At 44.3% G+C, this 19,661-nt stretch overlaps 1 protein-coding gene across 3 annotated transcripts in view; it reads left to right on the top strand.

The window, feature by feature from the left end:
- The first annotated feature begins 1,517 nt into the window (after positions 1-1,517).
- Positions 1,518-19,661, top strand: part of csk (C-terminal Src kinase) — a 161,370-nt gene continuing 143,226 nt past the window's right edge. Inside the window, exon 1 of one of the 3 annotated variants that reach the window (XM_072492834.1) lies at positions 1,518-1,660. The gene's annotated coding sequence lies outside the window, so the exon portion shown is untranslated. The remainder of the gene's footprint in view (positions 1,661-19,661) is intronic. The other 2 variants (XM_072492835.1, XM_072492837.1) reach the window with 2 other exon arrangements.

Raw genomic sequence — 19,661 nt, 5'->3', positions numbered from 1 at the left:
CCGAATACAGGAGAGAGATAGAGAACCTAGTGGAGTGGTGTAGCGACACCAATCCCTCCCTCAATGCCAGCAAAACTAAAGAGCTGGTAATTGACTTCAGGAAGCAAAGTACTGTACACACCCCTGTCAGCATCAACGAGGCTGAGGTGGAGATAGTTAGCAGTTTCAAATTCCTAGGGGTACACATCTCCAAAAATCTGTCCTGGTCCACCCACGTCGACGCTACCACCAAGAAAGCACAACAGCACCTCTACTTCCTCAGGAAACTAAGGAAATTCGGCATGTCCACATTAACCCTTACCAACTTTTACAGATGCACCATAGAAAGCATCCTATCGGGCTGCATCACAGCCTGGTATGGCAACTGCTCGGCCCAGGACCGCAAGAAACTTCGGAGAGTCGTGAACACCGCCCAGTCCATCCCACGAACCTGCCTCCCATCCATTGACTCCATCTACACCTCCCGCTGCCTGGGGAAAGTGGGCAGCATAATCAAAGATCCCTCCCACCCGGTTTACCCACTCTTCCAACTTCTTCCATCGGGCAGGAGATACAGAGGTTTGAGAACACGCACGAACAGACTCAAAAACAGCTTCTTCCCCGCTGTCACCAGACTCCTAAATGACCCTCTTATGGACTGACCTCATTAACACTACACCCTGTATGCTTCATCCGATGCCAGTGCTTATGTAGTTACATTGTATATGTTGTGTTAACCTATTATGTATTTTCTTTTATTCCCTTTTTTTCCCATGTACTTAATGATCTGTTGAGCTGCTCGCAGAAAAATACTTTTCACTGTACCTCGGTACACGTGACAATAAACAAATCCAATCCAATCCAACCGTGGATTCAATCCCTGACCAGTGAATTACTCGGTAACACTGATCTGTTGCCTTCTCCTACCCCAATATGGTGGACAGAGTGACCTCCTGCTGTGCCGTAGAATGTTCCATACTTGCTAAATTTTCTAAATACCTGGATAGGAGGGATGCGCAGGGATGTCAGGAGAGGGCGGGGTACGAGTGGCGAGGTGGTTAGCATGGCTCCCAGGTTCGATCCCGGCTCTGGGTCACTGTCCGTGTGGAGTTTGCAAATTTTCCCCGTGTTTGCGTGGGTTTCGCCCCCACAACCCAAAGATGTGAGGGTAGGTGGATTGGCCACGCTAAACTGCCCCTTAATTGGAAAAAATGAATTGGGTACTCTAAATTATTATTAATTATTAAAAAAGGAGGGCGGGGCGTCGGGGAGGGCAAGCAGGGGCAGGATGGGCCGAAAGGCTTTCTTCCTGGCAGTGACGATACCATGATTCCATTGGGGGATGCGGAGCTGCGCTGCGATTGGTGGCCCGGCTGGCGGTTCTCAGCCAATGGGAGGCGGGATGGTCCGATTGGTCCAATCGCCGACCAATCAAAGGCGGGCGCAGGATGGGGAGGGAGCGATTGGCCGGACCTCTTGGAGTTGTGATTGGACGGCGCCCACGTCGGTCAAAGCGGCCCCGTCCAATGAGGCGGCGGCAGGCTGGAGGGGCGGCGCGGATTGGCGGAGGTGCCGCCCACGCGCGGCTCCGGGGCGGTTGTGCGGAGCGAGGGAGCAGCGCGAGCGGCGGCGGAGGGAACCTGAGCCGGCCAGAGACACAGACAGCGCCTTCCCTCAGCCGGTCAGTGCGTCGACCGACAAGCGAGGCCTCCGACCGCCTGGCCGCACGTCACCCCCCCCCCCCCCCCCCCGGGACCGTGCGGCCGAACCGGGTGGTAGTGGGTTACCTGAGGCCTGCTGTGTGTGTGGGAGAGACAGGGAGGGACTGCAGCCGCTCGCTGTTTATAAGGAAGTAACCGGGGAGGAGAGCGCCCGGCCCGGCCTCCCCGGGAGGAGCCCCCCCAATTGGGAGCTGAGGTGGGGGCCTGTCTCTTCCGCCCCCCCTTTCCCCTTTGATTGGGGTGGGGGTCTTTTTCCCCCTCCCCCATTATGATTGGAACTGGGTTGGGGGGGGGGTCTGTTTCCCTCCCCCCTTGATTGGAGCTTTGTGGGGGGGGGGGTCTGCTCTTTCCCCCTCCCCCTTTGATTGGAGTTGGGGAAGGGGTCTGTTCTTGGCCTTCCCCCGCTTTTGATTGGAGCTGGGGTGGAGGATTGTTCCCTCTCTCTCCCGTCCCTTTTTGAATGGAGTTTGTGTTGGGGTCTATTTCCTCCCCCTCTCTTTGGCGGGACCTGGGATGGGGATCTGCCCCCCCCCCCCGGATTTGATTGGGGCTGGGGTGGAGGGAGGTGTCTGTTTCTCCCCCCCCCCCCCCCCCACTACTTTTGTGGGAGCTAGGGTGGGGGTCTGATCCTTTCCCCACTTTGGAAGCTAGGGTGGGGATCTGCTTCCTCTCCCTGCCTGCCTTTTCTGCACCCCCACCCGCCCGCTGGGTGTTGCGCTGGGGTGTCCTTCATCCCCCTCCTCTCTGAACCCCCGTCATTGGGTGCTACGTGGCACAGCCAGCTTTTGCACCACACTGCCGTCGACCCATGCTCCCAGGTGGAACTGGAGCCCTAATTTGGGCTAAGTGGAGATGGGTCCTCTGAGGTGCAGGCTTTCCTGGTGGAACCAAAGCCCTTCTCTCCCTTGATAGCAGTGAGGCAGTTGGCTCCTCCTGCCTTCTCATCATGCCTGGCCACAAGGGGCACGGAACCCTAAGCTTGGGAATGGGGTGGTGGTACCCATGCCTGTACACTTGTTGAAGCTTCAGACAAACACCACTTGATGTTCCCCAAATACAACCTGGCTCAGAAACGTTTCTCTGCCAGGCTGCATCAGCCCATCTCTGTACAAAAAAACCCTACAAATCCAGGACCTCCCTCTCCTAACATTTTGCTGCGTTCTGTTAAATTGAATTTTTTACTAAAATGTAATTTCTTTATGAATGAAAACCAATTGTGAAGTTGAAAAATCCACTTCTCTTTTTATTCTGAGCTTGATTTTAAATGTATCTATTTTATTAAATATAAAGTTATTGTGGAAGAAAAACATGAACAGATTGTTGCATTATATAATGAGGCAGTAAAAAAGGCGTGCATTTATTTAGTGTGTTTAATAACCTCTCAATGTCCTCAAGTGCCTTGAGTGTCGCACTATAGAAAGGCAGAGTAAGTGTACAGCATTAATTCAACAGGTAGATGCCAGCGAGGGGAGACTACCAGATAGTTACATCAATGCCTGAGGAGGTTCTGCAGTAAGAGGTTTATGAGATTGTGAGGGATTTCAAAGGGCAAGACTATTTTCTGATGTTGGGAGTTTTCTGGTGAGTGGGCCAGTAGTTTAAAGTTCTCATTGTGTGTGGTTGACAGTTTTATATACCGAGGAGTTGATGTAGTTTGTTTATGTGAGTGGTTGAGGCAGAGACCACTGCACCGTATCAGGAAAATTGGGTAAACATTCATCATTGAGAAATGAGAAGAGTCAGTGGTGGTATCTGATTTTGGTTGCTCATAAACAGCTAGTGCAGTGTAGTTGCCTCTTGTATTCTGTAAATCTATGCTTGGGAAGCATTTCTTGATGGGGAGGGAAGCATTTCTTGATGGGGAGGGTATGTCGTTTGGCATCAATTGCATTGATGTAACTCTCCAAACCCACTTACAGTTAGCAGAAAGAACATGGCTTGAAGTGGAGAATTAATTTTGAGGTTTGTTTTTAATCCTTTTTCTCAGGGTTCCTCTATTCCAGATTCACCAAGTATAGTTTGTTGACTGAACTGTTCACTTTGAGCAAATGTTAGCAGTGGAATTTTGTACTATAGAAAGGCATAGAATCATATCCTGGGCCAGGTTTTGGATTTGTTTATTGTCACATGTACCAAGGTACAGTGAAAAGTATTTTTCTGCGAGCAGCTCAAACAGATCATTTAGTATATGAAATAAAAAGAAAATACATAATAGGGATACACAAGGTACACAATGTAAATACATAGACACCAGCATCAGGTGAAGCATACAGGAGTGTAGTATTAATCAGTTCAGTCCATAAGAGGGTCATTTAGGAGTCTGGGAACAGTGGGGAAGAAGCTGTTTTTGAATCTGTGCGTGTTCTCATACTTTAATATCTCCTGCCCGATGGATGAAGTTGGAAGTGGAGTAAGCCGGGTGGGAGGGGTCTTTGATTATGCTGCCCGCTTTCCCAGGCAGCGGGAGATGTGGATAGAGTCAATGCATGGGAAGCAGGTTTGTGAGATGGACTGGGCTGTGTTTACGACTCTCTGAAGTTCCTGGATCTTGGGCCGAGCAGTTGCCATACCAGGCTGTGTTGCACCAGATAGGATGCTTTCTATGGTGCATTTGTGAAAGTTGGTAAGAGTCAGTGTGGACACGCTGAATTTCCTTAGTTTCCTGAGAAAGTATAAGCGCTGTTGTGCTTTCTTGGTGGTAGAGTCAACGTGGGTGGACCAGTACAGGTTTTTGGTGATGCGCACACCTAGTAATTTGAAGCTGTCAACCATCTCCACCTCTGCCTTGATGTAGATAGGGTTGTGTACAATATTTTGCTTCCTGAATTCAATGACCAGCTCTTTAGTTTTGCTGGCACTGAGGGATAGATTGTTGTCGTTGCACGACTCCACTAGGTTCTCTATCTCCCTCCTGTATTCTGACACGTCGTTGTTCGAGATCCAACCCACTATGGTCGTGTCGCATCAAACTTGTAGATGCGGTTGGAACCAAATTTTGCCATGCAGCCATGTGTGTCTTGGGCGTATAGTAGGGGGCTAAGTACGCAACCTGTCTGGGCCCTGGTATTGAGGGCTGTCGTGGAGGAGCTGTTGTTGTTTATTCTTACTGATTGTGGTCTGTGGATCAGAAAGTTGAGGATCTGGGTTGCATTTAGGAAGAGTTTATACAAGCAAGCAGAGCAGTGACCATTCTGCCCAATGTATTGGTGCCAATTTCATATCAGTCATCTCTAGTTCTGTTTCTCTGCTCTCCATTGTGCCACAAGCACCAAAAATATTAATCTGATTCCCTCTTTAAATGCTGCTTTTTATTGGACCTTTAATTACTATTACTATGGGGTGGCACAGTGGTTAGCACTGCTGCCTCACAGCATCAGCGATCCAGGGTCAATTCCAGCCTCGCGTGACCATCTGTATGGAATTTGCACGCTCTCCCTTTGTCTGCGTGGGTTTCCTCTGGGTGCTCCGGTTTCCCCCCACAGCCCAAAGATGTGTAGGAAAGGTGGATTGGATTGGCCATGCTAAATAGCCCCTTAGTGCCCAAAGATATGTAGGTTATGTTAAGGGGTTATAGCGATAGGGTGGCATGTGGACCTACGTAGAGTGGACTTTTGGGGCAGACTCGATGGGCCGAATAGTCTCCTGCACTGTTGGGATTCTATGATTTCTATTTCTCGTGATGCATTACTTTGTTCCAATAATACATGCATGCACTTTCTTTTGTAATTGCTTACAGTTTTTAAGTGTGGTGATTACTCTAAAGGTTTGTAATCCTATTGAGTCAAACTTGATCAGAGAATTATAGACTAGTGTCACACGGAAGATTTGACCCATCAGTCCTTTGAAGATTCTTTGAAAGAACTATCCAATTAGTTCACATCCCCAGTCATTTTTCACTGCCCTGTTAACATTTCCCTTCCAAGTGTTTATTCACTTCTCTGTTGGAAGGTAGTGTTGAATCTACTTTCACTACCCTTTCAGGCAGCGCGTTCCAGATCTGAGCAACTTGCTGCGTAAAAGATCTTCCCACTGATTTATTTTGCCAATTATCTTCAATCTCAATTTTTTTTGATTCCATAAAAACATATGAAATCGAAGCATGACTGGGTTATTTGTCCCTTTGAGCCCATTCCACCAGTTAGTACAATTATGGCTGATATTCCACCTCGGCTCCAATTTCCTGCACCATTCCCACATCCCTTAATTCCTTCAGTATCCAAACCCCTTTGCCAGTGGAAATAGCTTCTCTTTATTTACTGTATCAAAACCCCTCAATTAAATGTCCCCTTGCTCTTTTCTGTATCTTGTTATCTCAGTTCCACAATCATGACCTGTGTACGCGCTGGGGAAATGTCTGGAGTTTTATTCAATGAATTTGCAATTTATGTGCAAGAAAAGTGTGCAAACTGCATTGGTACTTAATCTTGAATACAGAAATTATTGAGCAGCTAATGAGTTGTGCTCCTTAAACCTTGTTAAATAATTTAGATCGCGTGGAGCAAACGGAAACAAAAATGTTTGCCTTTTGGATTGTGGATTCATGCTGCAGAATGTTTTTCATGAGTGTCTTTCTCAGCATCAGCAACAGAAGCATTAACTTGAGTATTCACCTCTGAGTATGCCAGGTACTCAGCGGAAACAGGTAGGACTGGTAGATTTGAGTTATACTACTATTTCTATTTCTGGCAAAACCATATGAGTGAATTCTTGTTATATTTTAATACTTGCAATGAGCTGATGGTGAAATAGAATTTCAGGGAAATATAAAAATTTCACTTCTCAAAAAACAGTTGCATTTCTGCTGATGTTCGACTGACCCCAGTCTGTAGTCATCTGTTTATTCTGTTCTATTTTATGCTGAAATTTAGGGAAAGAACTAATTCTTCGTATGGGCATCGAGAATGTTAAAATTTCAAGTGAAATGGGGGTGCCCGGTGACTTGAATTACTTGTGTATTTCTACCCCAATTGAGCACTCTGAACCATTTCAAATGTGTGAAACGTTCACTCAAATTTACTTCATTTAATACTCAAAGTATGCTTTAAGGCAAAAAAGGTTATTTAGCTCAACACTGTATGAAATAGTAACATAAAATGAGGTTTTAGAATCGTCAAAATTGGCCTATAATCAATTTTTAATGGTGGTCAGGTGCTTTTTGTAGTTTGTAGCTGTCACATGGAATTTAGGTGTCGAGATATAATCTTGTCAATTTTCTTCTGCATTCTATTTAAAATAGAGAAATCTTTGGTCTCTCACTTGCATGTGTAGATTGACGTGATCGCATCTGATTATAATGCAGCGTTTGAGTTGTTTTTGATTCTAAACTAGGATTCCACCACGAACAGATAGTTTACAGTCTTTCTGCTCTTGTCTTTACTTCGGGATTGGTAGAAATTTTCATGCACCGGAAACTATTGAAGAGATTTAGTTTCTTCTGAGTAAGCACAGGAGTGAGAACTCCGATCTTAACAATATCAGAAATTCTGGGAAAACACTCTGCATATTTTTAAAAATTCATTTACAGGATGTGGGCAGTCCTTTAGGTGTATGTACTTCCAGTGTGCTGTTAGGGAGAGAGATCCTGGCTGTTGCCTCAGTGACAGTGAAGGAATGACAATATATTTCCAAGTCAGGGTGTGGAGTGACCCTTGTGGAACCCAAACTGAGCGTCCGTGAGCAGGTTATTGCTGAGTAAGTGCCGCTTGATAGCACTGTTGATGACTCCTGTCATCACTCAGCTGATGATAGAATATACAGTGCAGAAGGAGGCCATACGGCCCATCGAGTCTGCACCAGTCCTTGGAAAGAGCACACTACTTAAGCCCACGCCTCCACCCTATCCTAATAACCCGACCTAACCTTTTGGACACTTGGGGGCAATCTATCATTTTCAAAAACAATTTAGATCATCCAATTATTTGTTTTCCGATTTAAGGGGCAATTTTAGCGTGGCCAATTCACCTACCCTGCACATCTTTGGGTTGTGGAGGTGAAACCCTCGCAGACATGGGGAGAATGTGCAAACTCGACACGGACAGTGACCCAGGGCCGGGATTCGAACCCGGGTCCTTAGCGCTGCAGTCCCAGTGCTAACCACTGCGCCACATGCCGCCCCTGGGGGCAATCTAACATGGCCAATCCACCTAACCTGCACATCTTTGGACTGTGGGAGGAAACCAGAGCACCCGGAGGAAACCCACACACACACTGGGAGAAAGTGCAAACGCTACACAGACAGTCATCCGAGGCTGGAATTGAGCCCGGGTCCCTGGAGCTGAGGCAGCAGAGCTAACCACTGTGCCACCGTGGTGCCTGGAGAGTACACTGATAGGGCGATAATTGGTCGGGTTGGATTTGTCCTGTTTCTTGTGTACAGGGCACAGTGTGGTGTGAGAAATGGAATCCAGGTTTCATCGATCAAACATATAGAACATAGTGTAGAATAATGCCATTCGGCCCATCGAGTCAGCACCGACCCACTTAAGCCCTCACTTCCGCCCTATCTCCGTTGCCCCCTCCTAACCTTTTTGGCCACCAAAGGGCAGTTTATCATGGCCAATCCACCTAACCTGCACATCTTTGGACTGTGGGAGGAAACCGGAGCACCCGGAGGAAACCCATGCAGACACGGGGAGAACGTGCAGACTCCGCACAGACAATGACCCAGCGGGGAATCGAACCTGGGACCCTGGCGCTGTGAAACCATAGTCCTAGTATTGTGCTACCGTGCTGTGTTTCAGGTCAGTCCTTCTAGATGGAATGTTTTTTCCAGAATTTTGGGGTTTTTACTTTTACATTGATGCCTCTTTTCAGTGTCTGGATTCCTGCAGCTTGTGAATTTTCCTAGGAGGAACATTTAACTGTAAGTTGCTGCTACGTCAGTTGTGCATTTTAAAAAATCTCCATGTTTTCAGGCAGCAGCATGTTTGTTTATGATTTCATAAGTATGTCTGATGCCTGAAGGTTATGCTTAACTACGCTGTTTTTACATGACCATAAAGTTATGTTGGAACTGCTTAAGTTATACATTATAACTTGCAAAGAATCATTGCATTTCAGTGAATCTAGTTTATTGACTGACCTGCACATGATGCCCCATGGATGGCATCAAGAGCATTATATTAAAAAAAAGGATCTATTGTGTTGCATATGCTCTTTTAAAAAAACTATATAAAGCTCTTTCCAGTGAGTGAATTCTTTAATGGGCATACAAAATCCGTGGATGAACATTGTTCTAATTTCAGGCATCTCCATATGCAGTGTGCTTTTTCAGTGCTTGCCTTAGGTGTCACAATATTTAACTCTCCCAAACTCTACAGCTCACCCACATTAGGCAGCATTTCTGTACTCTTGCTGATGTTGATAATGACCCCTCTAATCAGAGGACTGATTGATGGTATAATTCACAATTTGGACAGATTTCTCTCGAGTGTGAATTTTAAAAAGCAGTGCGTTTGTGATTGTAAAGCTTTGGTTTCCCCTCATTTTTCAGCAGCTCTCACTTTGGAGTTCAGAAGTCAAATCAAATTGACATGCTTGCCTCTGCCTTTAATCTGACACATGTCTATTGCAACACAAAAGCTTGCATTCAGTGAGTCATTAGCTTAATTCTTGATGGGAACAAAATGCCTGAGTTAAATTCTTCAGTTAAGTATGCGCTTGCTCAAAATGCGTTTGAGTGGGGGTTGGGAGGAAGAGAAGGCAATCCTAATAATTTACCTGTGTAGAAATGTGGAAAGTTTCTCTTGAATTGCTCTATTGTCCCGAAGAACGTAATGCTGTTGGGTTTTGTTTCCTTCAATTTGTTTTTGACGAAATGCAAATGTGAAATTTGAATGAGGCAGATGGTGTTACTTGTTGAAGAGACCCTCAATGATGATGTACAGTAAAAAGATGTGAATTCAGTTATTGTTTTCAAATATTGTATGTTTCTGCGACATTTAGTGCTTGTTCAGAAAACATTTTTTAGATTTTTTTTAATGGAACGCTGGCATGATTTATGATGGGTTTTGCAGGTTTTACAGTATTCCAGGCAGCATCTACCTCCAAGATAATCAAGCATTCACCCCCAGAGTCATCCAGACTCGAAATGCTAGCTCCCTTTCCTCTCCACAGATGCTGCTGAGATTGTCCAGTATTTTCTGTTTTTGAATCAAGCAATCACCTTGACTGTTGATTTAATAGGCTTATGGTCATCTTTATATGTGCTTTGTAGCTGTTGGTGTAGTGGCCTAGTTGTTAAATTACTAGATTAGCGATCCAGAGAATATGGGCTCAGATTCTATTATGGCCATTGAAGAATTTAAATTCAACCAAGATGACCGGATTGTTGTAAGAGCCTGGTTGGCTTGCATGCTTGCCTCATTTGCCCTTTATGCAACTCCTGGTCCCACACCAATGCGGTTGACTCGTAACTACCCTCTGATGTCGCTGAGCAAGCCACCCACTTGTGCCAAAACAGGGATGTGCAATAAATTCCAGTCTTGCCAGAGACACCTACATCCTGAGAGTGAATAATAGAAACCATACTCCCAAGTGTTTTAATGACATTTGGAAATTGTGCATTGATTACCAGATCTCTTGACTCCCTTTAATGTTTGCCATTATCCACAAAAATATTTGTAGTTTTCTTTGAAAGTACCTGCAAGCTTGCCGACAGATTAGTAACATTAACTTGAAATTCATACTGTCTGAATAATTTCCAGTGCACTTCATGTGCTCTTTCTGATGTTTTTTGTCACCTCTATATGCAATTTTCTTGCTACTGTTTACAACACATCAATTGTTCACTGGCTGTGTCTGCATTTGCATTTCTCAAGGTCGATGGGAATGAACTTTTGTACAGCACTTTGTAATGTTTGTACATTTCTGATGAAATTGTTGTAGTTCATTGAAGTTTGGATATTACATATAAATCATTTTGTTAAGAGATAAAATGAGCGATAAACTAAGCAGCCGGAATGCTTAATTTGTTTTTTCCTTGCATTAATTTTCTTTTTAGACTCACTGAAATATAGTGTTTCAAAGTTCACTGGAGATTGGAATTGTTCTATTGACTTTGGTGCTTGTGATTTGATAAGCCATGAATCTAGAGGAACATCTTTTTACATGCTTGTTAGCAGAATTATAGTTTCTTTAAATAAAGTCTTGAACTACATTTTGTGTGTTGTTGCTTAATATAGTCCTTCCCTTTTCTGCCCCCCCCTCCCCCTCCTCCCGTTTCTTGTTAAATTCAATCAGTTTGGGGATTTTCTTAATTTGCAGTGAATATTAAAATGGAGCATCTTCAGTTAGGTCAACCGTCCCATTCATAAAACAGAAATATCCAAACAGCCCCAGCAAGTTATTGATCAGGAAAAATGTAATCGTTCTGTCCTGTTGGAATTCTTTTGACTGGTTGTAGCATAATTTTAAAATGTGCAGTTAACTGAAATGTGGCATGGAATAATAAATAAATTTAGGATTTGAGCACATAATTGAGGTTAACAGTTCAGTGCAGTGGTGTTTTATGGGCTGAGTTTCAAAACTGTCCCAATTTGCCGTCCGATGACTGTAAAAGATTCCAGGGCACCACCCTAGCAGTAGAGTTATGGTGTCCTGCGCGCCATTCAGATCTCATTTAACATGAGCAAAGAATTGACCTCGTCAGCTGCCCCACTGTTTGTTGTTTGCGCTGTGTATAAATTGATTGCAGTATTTGCTTACCTTCAAAGTCATTAATTTTCCAGGTGGCGCAGTGGTTAGCACTGTTCCCTCACGGCGCCGAGGACCCGGGTCACTGTCCGTGTGGAGTTTGCACATTCTCCCTGTGCCTGCATGGGTCTCACCCCCACAACCCAAAGATGTGCAGGATAGGTTGATTGACCACGCTAAATTGCCCCTTGGGGCAATATCATTAATTTTCCGTGATATGTTTTGGGATGTTCTGAGGACCCATAACAGGACTGTTCTTGCATCTTGAAGTTATGCATCCTGTGAATGAGGATTGCTTCCTGGTTTAGTTTTGTAAATCTTGCAATAACTAATTTTGGCGATTAAACATTTTATAAACTGAACTTCATATTAATTGACATATTAATGCACAGGGCAGTTAAGAGAAAAACACCTGCAAGGAGATGTAAAACTGGATCCTACCAGCATAAATCATATATTGCTTACAAACGTCTCCCTGTCTCTTGGAGCAAAGATGATTAATATTTATATGATTTCCCAGCACAGGAAATGATTTTACCTGCATTCCTTGATTTCTGGTCCAGTCAATGCTATGCCTGATTAATTCCCTTTTGCATGTCTGTTCTTAATTTGCCGTTGCATGTCTGTTCTTCATAAAAGGCTAAACAGGGGTTAGGGCAACTTGTGGGATGAACAAAATCTTGAAGGGAGATTGGTGAGGAAAGGGCTGGATTTGTGGAATCAGAATCACTGCTTGTGATGTTTTCCATAAATTACATTGACTGTTTGGACATTCTTCGCTTCTAATTTTAAGCTTGACGCAGTGGCACAGAGGAAGCCAATCTGTTGTCAATTTAGCAGTGGAGAACCAAGGGCAAGCTAATTGACTGACAAGTTGACTTTATGAATAGACATAACACAGAAAGTTTGAGGTGTTCAAACAAGACAGTTTTCCAATATAGTACAATATGCTGGCATACATAGACTGTCGATATAATGGTTTATACGACATGTTGCCTTATATAAGCCTCATAGGGATAACAGCTATGAAATCTGTTGGGGTTATCACTCAGCAAACAATTGTAAAAGTGTTAGCATTTGGTGATGTATTTATAAAGTAGGACTTATTTGGATTCTTGTATGTTACTGCTTGGTGTTCTGTTTTTAAGTTGTATCCCTGACTGCATTTAAGCATGATTTTAAAAGTTATTTTATAACATTACAACTTTATCTCCATGGTTACAAATTGGAACAAAGATAAGTTGAGTGTCTCAATAAAGGTCGCCATTATTTCCTTAATTATGCTTGAAGCTTTGATTGTGATGCATAATCTCCCTGTCTGACATTGCTTTAAAGAAGAACTATGTCTCATTGACCATCAGTCAGAAAAATAGGGAATAATTATTTGCAGGCACAATGCATGTGTTAGCAGCAAGCATACTGAAGATCATTGTCTGTTATGCTAATCACTAACGATGAAATGAAATTGCAAATAGTGATATGAATGTATCTTGTATTTGGATATTTGACCTGTAATGTTTTGCAGTACGGATAACATTTGTAAACTGAAATTCACTCATTCTCATGAATCGAGAATCTCTTCAGGATATAACAGTTATGAAATGTTTCCCAGATTATTTTAATCTTGTCTACTAGGAATCTCAGTATTTGACAATCTAGTCTTCTGTTAGTCTTCTGTTAGTGTTCAATGTAATTTCTTCGCTATTAAACTCTCAACATTATTTAAATTTTATTAAGATTGCAGTGTAATGTTGAAGCTGGTTTAGAGTGATTCATGAGGCTGCAGTTTAATCTAGGATCCTGAAGCTATCTCAACTCTGACAAATTGTAGCCTTTCTACTCCAGTCATCGGTATTATATCGTGCAATAATTGAGATTCTTTTATGGCTGGGAAATGTTTGTATTTACTGCATATTGAAGGAAAACGTTCAGCCAGACAGACCAGATGGGTGCGGTTTTGGTTTCTGGGCTATAGAGGATAAACAGCCAGGTTTGTACTTCCACGAGCTGTCAAATGAGTCCTTCTGAAAGGCACTAGATTAGGACTATTTGGTTAAGAGCAGGATATGATGCACAGTTCTCCAACATGCCGGTGCATTGCCTTAATTTTGGCAGAAGGCGGGATCTCTCTGGCGTAGGCTGCTCTTTCTGCAATTGTGTGGTGTGAAGTGTAAAGGAAGATGGGGAGAATTGTTGATGCTGTGAGCTTCCCAGTTGTGAACTTGGTAGGAGTAATTTAAAGGCCCCCGAGCAATACTTCCAAAGTGGGACATAGTATAAACCAAGAAATAATGAGGGCTTGTGAGAAGGGTACATTGGTAATCATGTGTGATTTTAACATGCATATTGACTGGATTAATCAATTTGGCAAGGTTAGCCTCAAGGGAGATTTCATAGTGTATGAGGGACTGTTTCTTAGAGCAGTATGTTATGGAGCCAACCAGGGAGCAGAATACTTTATATTTAGTATTATGTAAAGAAGGGTTGGTAAATAGTCTTTGTCATTAAGGATCCTCTTGGAAGAAGTGATCACAGCATGCTGGAATTTTAAATTCAGATTGAGAGAGAGAAGACAGAGTGCCATGCTAGAGTTTTAGCATTGGGACAGGTAATTTATCTTGCCTGAGGAAAGAGTTGCCCCCAAGTAGACAGGGCACAAATAATTGAGGATAGGACAGTTGAAGATCAATAGTGGATTTTCAGGGAGATATTAAATACCTCTCAATTAAACTATATTCCTGAGAAGAAGAGGAATTCTAAAATGGAGAAAAATGTTTCATGGCTAAAGGAAGTCAAGAAAGATATACAGGTAAAAACGAGGCATACCATACTGCAAAGGCTAGTTGGAAGCTGGGGGATTGGGAGAACTTAAGGTTCAGCAAAAGGCTACCAAAAAAAAATCAAAAGCGCCAAGATGAACTGCGAAAGGAAACTAGCAGAAAACATAGACACTGATACCAAAATCTTCTGTAAGTAAATAAAGAGGAAGGGGCAGCACGGTGACGCTGTGGGTGGAACTGCAGCCTCACGGTGCCGAGGTCCCAGGTTCGATCCCGGCTCTGGGTCACTGTCCGTGTGGAGTTTGCACATTATCCCCTTGTTTGCGTGGGTTTCGCCCCCACAATCCAAAGATGTGCAGGGTAGGTGGATTAGCCACGCTAAATTGCCCCTTAATTGGGAAAATGAATTGGGTACTCTGAATTTAAAAAAAAAAGTATATAAGGAGGAAGAGAATAATTGGCCCATTAGAGGACGATGCTGGTGAGGTAGTAATGGGGAGAACAGATAGTGGAGGCACTGAACCTGTATTTTACCTCTGTATTCACAGTTGAGGATAATTTCCCCAAAACTGCAGTTAATGAAGAGGAACTTGTTGGTGCAATAACCGTCACTTGGGAGACGGTATTGAATAAACTAATGAGGTTAAAGGCAGGTAGGTTTCTGGGACCAGATGGCCTGCACCCTAGGATTTTAAGGGAGATGCCATCAGAGATAGTGGATACATTGGTTATGATGTTCCAGAATTCCCTGGATTCTGGAAGGGTCCAGGTGAATTGGAAACCTTTAATGTGATGCCCCTATTCAAAAAGGCAGAGCAGCAAAAATGAGGAATCTATAGACCGGTTAGCTTGACCTCTATAGTGGGGAAGTTGCTGGAATCAATTATTCAGGAGGAGATGACTGAACATTTGGATAGACAAAGCTCAATCCACCATTGCCAACATGGTTTTATGAAGGGGAAGTCATGCTTGACAAATTTGCTTCAGTTCTTTGAGGATGTAACCAGCAAGGTGGATCATGGGGAACCTGTGGATGAGGTATATTTAGACTTCCAAAAGGTGTTTGACAAGGTTTGACTGATCCAGGAGGTGAGATCGCAGGGGATTGGGGGTAGAGTACTAGATTGGGTTGAGGATTGGCTGACGGACAGAAAGCAGAGGGTCGGGATAAATGGGTCTTTGGCTGGCAAACTGTAAGTAGCAGAGTGCCGCATGGGTCAGTCCTTGGACCTCAACTGTTTACAATCTATATAAATGATCTGCAAACAGGGACAGAGTGTAGCACAGCAAAATTTGCCAATGATATTAAAATAGGTGGGAAAGCAGGCACTGAAGAGGAGATAAAGATTTTGCAGACTGATGTGGATAGGCTAGCTGATTGGGCCAAAATTTGGCAGATGGAGTTTAATGTCGGTAAGTGTGAAGTTATCCATTTTGGTCAAAAATAGAAAGGCAAATTGTTATCTAAATGTAAAACATATTTAAAATGTGTCTGGGCAGAGGAACCTCGGTGGTGTTGTTCATGAATCGCAGAAAGTTGGTATGCAGGTACAGCATGTAATTAGAAAGGCAAATAGAATGTGAGCATTTATTGCAAAAGGACTGGAGTATAAAAGTAGAGAGGTGTTGTTGCAATTGTATAGGGTGTTGGTGAGACTACATCTGGAGTATTGTGTCCAGTTTTGGTCTCCTTATTTGAGGAAGGATGTGGTGGCATTGGAGGCAGTTCAGAGGAGGTTCACCAGATTGATTCCAGGGATGAAAGGGTTGACGTATGAGGAGAGATTAAACAGTTTTAGCTTAAACGCATTGGGAGTTTAGAAGGATGGGGGGGGGGGGGGGGGGGCGGAGAATCTGATTGAGGTATATAAAATGCTAAAAGGGATTGATAAAGTAAACTCAGACCAAATGTTCCCCCTTGTGGGGCAATCTAGAACGAGAGGTTACAGATATAGGTTGAGCTGCGGTAGATTTAGAACTGAGATGAGGAGGAACTACTTCTCGCAGAGGGGGGTGAATTTGTGGAACTCACTGACTCGTATAGTGCGGTGGAGTCTGAGTCATTAAATGGTTTCAAGAAGGAGATAGATATATTTCTGATTAACGGGTTAAAGGGATATGGGGAACAGGTGGAGAGGTGGATTTGAGATCAGCCATGATCTGATTGAATGGCGGAGCAGGCTTGATGGGGCTAAATTGACTACTTGTGCTCCTAATTCCTATGAACAATTTGAAATACATGTGTTCAATTTCACTTTTTGCAATGGAGGTGATAAGTGCCAGCCCCACACTGTAATAAGTATGGCTGTTTGTTTTGCAATGCGAGTTTCTGATTTAATGCTGGAAGGTGCGTGGTGATCAAATCTTTGAAATGAATATTTTGCCAGTGTTGAGAAAGCATATTTGTTTTAATTATTGCCCGAGTGGAATTCCTAGTTTATGACCTAGATTACACTACTACTTTTGAACCCCTACAGCACAGAAGGAGGCCATTTGGTCCATTGAGCCTGTACCGACCCTCGCACCCGACCTGGGCCCACTCCCCTCAACCTAACCTACACATCTCTGGGCACTAAGGGGCAATTTAGCATGGCCAATCCACTTAACCTGCACATCTATGGACTGTGGGAGGAAACCATATCACCCGAAGGAACCCACACAGACATGGGGAGAATGGGCAAACTCCACACTCGCCCAAAGTACGAACTGAACGTGGGTGCCTGGCGGTGTGAGGCAGCAATGCTAATCACTGTGCCCCCATGCCACTTTGGAAATACTTATTTGCTAAATTAGTGAAATGCTGCCATTTTAATTTGTGTTTGAACTATAATTTGCAATTGTTTATACCAGGAGGTCGTTATTTAAATTTCCTGGTTGTAACCCATGAGGGTTTTTTCAGCAAGAGTTGTACTTGTGCTATCAATGATGATAAACTCTTTCCTGTCTGTAGTTGTCTGTAGATATGAAACCCTAGTTGAAGTCACAACTTCCTAAAATTAGGGTTGTGCAAACTACTTGCAGAAGGCTTCATGCAAGGAACCTAATACAATCTACACTATCCTGTAAATGTGAAAGGATGTATTGTAGTTGCTTCAATTCTTTCATCTCCATCATTTCATTCGAGCTGTGCTCCTGTATTGATCATTCAAAGGCCCCTTCTGTGGGTTTAATTTTCTAGACCCACATTTACATCTGCCATGCACTATGAACTAGTAGTGTCCAGATGTCTCACTTTCTGTTTGACTCCTTTGTTAGCTGTGCTGTGGGAGCTGTGAAATGCAGGCCTGTGCTGGAGTGCAACACAAGGAGGATGGCTGGAGAGAGTCTTGAAACAAGGGGGCTGGTTCTTTTTGTATGGCAGCTGATTTTAATATTTTTGAGTGGGTAAGTGTTTCATACATGTTAGCTGACTTTCATGATTTCCATGGTTGAAAAGTGCAACATTTATTTATTGACTGGCAGAGAGCAGACTGGCAGTGCGGGCAAAAAATTTTGATTTTAAACAAAACATTTTAAACTGACTAAATTGAAGATTCAGATACCAAAGTCATTCAAATCCTGTGTCTTAAGTCTCCCAAATCCGATTCACCCATCTCCCCTCTCCTCTTCCCCCCTCTCCTCTTCCCCCTCCCCTCTTCTCTCTCCTCTCTCCCCTCCCATCTTCTCTCTCCTCTTTACCTCCCTTCTCTCTCGCCTGTTGCCCCCCCCTTCCCTCCCTCTCTCTCTCCCCATCTTTTCTCTGTCTTCTCTTCCCCCTCTCCTTTCGCTCGCCCCCGCCCCCCTGCCCCTGCTCCCCCCTCTCTCCTCTTTCTTCCCCCCCCCTTCCCCCATCTCCCTCAAGCACAAGATGTGGTGCAATGCCCTTTCTTGTCAGCTTGGATCTTTAGTATGTCTCTCTTGTGGAGCGCATGAATTGGCTTCAATTTGAATTTGAATTATTCTTTTAGAGCAAGCAGTGAGGTGGATTCAGGGTTTCCTCTGTCCACTCTGCACATTGGCTTTGTAACTTTAAGGATGGGATTAAATGGGCAGCACAGTGGCGCAGTGATTAGCACTGCTGCCTCACGGTCCCAGGTTCGATGCCGGCTCTGGGTCACCGTCCGTGTGGAGTTTGCACATTCTCCGTGTTTGCCTGGATTTCGCCCCCACAACCCAAAGATGTGCAGGCTAGGTTGATTGGCCGCGCTAAATTGCCCCTTAGTGGGAGGTACTCAAAATTTATTTTTTTTTAAAAAAGGATGGGATTTAAAAAGAAAAGTAAAAATTGAGGATGAGTGCTAATTTGAAATTATTCCCTAATCCATGTGCTTTGTAGAATATAATTTTCTTTTTATCACAGTCCTGGTTGACTGGATAGAATGATAGAAAGCTGATTAGTATGATTACAAATTGGAGAAAAGGTTAGGGAACTTAGATGTCTAAAATATTTGCAGAAAGGTTTGGAAGTGTGTAATAGTATGTGCTGCTATCTCTTGATGGAATTAGGCGTTTAAATTGGTAGCTGGTTAACATGCGATGCACTGAGAAGCAGAGTGTATGTAGAAAATGTGCAGGGCAACATGATTATTATCCCTTGTGCTTCATCAAGTATGTATATCATGGGAGTGAGTAGGAAATGATTTGGTTGTTTGGAATTCTGTGCATGGACCAGAATAATATTTGGTTCCCAGTGCGTATTTGTGTACTTGAATCCTGATCAACATTTTTTTGATTTTTAACTGTTTGGCAGTTCTGGCCTGAGGCAGTGGTAGACATGGAAATGGTTGTCCTGCTTTTTTTTTTAGCTTGGGAAGTGCAAGTTCCTCTAATGTTCTCCATTCCTGTTTGTTCAGTCATCTCTGAAAGTATGCTAGCTAGCCTTAAGTGAGTTAGCCATAGAAACCGAGTTCAAAAGTCTCCGCTTTTGTTTTGAAATAAAAGTCAAACTATTGGGGTGGGATTCTCTGATTTTCCCCCCCTCCCCGGCCGGGTTGGAGAATCCCCGTGGGGCGGCGCAAATTCCGCCCCGCCGCTCCAACACTGGCTGCCGTATTCTCTGCTGCCGGTTTTCGGGTGGGGATCACGACACGCCGGTCGGGGGCCGTTGACAGCGCCCTCCCCCGGCAATTCTTCAGGCCCCGATGGGCCGAGCGGCTGTAGGCTTCTGGCCAGTCCCGGCGGCGTGGATTGGACATGGTCCCGCCATGTGGAGGGGGGGGGGGGGGGGGGGGGCGTGGGGGATTCCGACACTGGGGACTCCACCATGGCCGGCATGGAGAAGACACCCCCCTGAGCATGCGCTAGAATACGCCGGCCGTTCTGCTAATGTGCGGAACCACGCTGGCAGTTCTGCGCATGCGCTATCTCGCGTCGGCCCTTCAGCACCGGCCTAGCCCCTGGAAGTGCGGAGGATTCCGCAACTTCCGGTCAGCCCGACGCCATGTGGTTCGCGCCACTTTTTACGCCGGCGTCAGGCCATCGCGGGGATTCGGGAGAATCCCGCCCCTGA

Source organism: Scyliorhinus torazame, chromosome 30, assembly GCF_047496885.1.
Source record: "Scyliorhinus torazame isolate Kashiwa2021f chromosome 30, sScyTor2.1, whole genome shotgun sequence".
NCBI lineage: Eukaryota > Metazoa > Chordata > Chondrichthyes > Carcharhiniformes > Scyliorhinidae > Scyliorhinus > Scyliorhinus torazame.
Note: the sequence above shows the minus strand (reverse complement) of the source record. Positions and strands in the feature narration are given on the sequence as shown.